Genomic DNA, 623 nt, shown 5'->3' on the forward strand with positions numbered 1-623 from the left:
AGGAAATTTCTCCAAGTTCAAAGGGACAGGCGGAGGGAGGTGGGGGCTGGCAGGGGAGCTGCAGGAAGGGGCCTCACGGGTCTGCACAGCCTGCAGCTCCCGTTGCAACCCTTACAGCAGGGAGACCTTAAAACCAGGGGCTGAAAATATAATATGGGGTATTTTCAGCATGTAGTCTGTCCCTCCCTCTGCCTGGGTGACACAAAGCTGTGTACAGGAAGGCATCACCCCTTGCAGAGCACCCCAGAAGGAAGGGGAAAAACACATCCTTACAACAGCTCCTAAGCAACGGTCCTACCAAAGGGGATGCTCAGCAGGTTTCATATTCTTTCTGGAGAGACCTGAATGATCTCAGTGCTGTGCTTCCCTGCCAGCTTCCAGCCTTTCAGCCCCTGGGGGGTGTGTGTGTGCGTGTGGCTGAAGGAGAGGGACATTACAGAGTGTAAGAGCAAATGTAGGTACAATCTCTCCCTGTGCTTTGAGGACCGGCTGTGTCTCTGGCGCAGTCTGGCATGCTGGCTGCCCATTAAAACCAGCTGGCCAAGAAGGGACACAATGAAACTGGAAACGCTACAAGGAGCAGGCGATCAGAGCACGTTAAACGACGCCTGGCCTCTGCAAGC

General features: G+C 54.6%; 1 protein-coding gene across 1 annotated transcript in view; it reads right to left on the reverse strand.

Annotated features, from left to right (window-relative positions):
- Positions 1 to 623, reverse strand: part of PAPPA (pregnancy-associated plasma protein A, pappalysin 1) — a gene marked incomplete at its 5' end in the record, with an annotated part of 150,569 nt that overhangs the window by 23,749 nt on the left and 126,197 nt on the right. The gene's annotated exons all lie outside the window — the stretch shown is intronic.

This window comes from Pterocles gutturalis, unplaced genomic scaffold (genome assembly GCF_000699245.1).
Source record: "Pterocles gutturalis isolate BGI_N339 unplaced genomic scaffold, ASM69924v1 scaffold6356, whole genome shotgun sequence".
NCBI lineage: Eukaryota > Metazoa > Chordata > Aves > Pterocliformes > Pteroclidae > Pterocles > Pterocles gutturalis.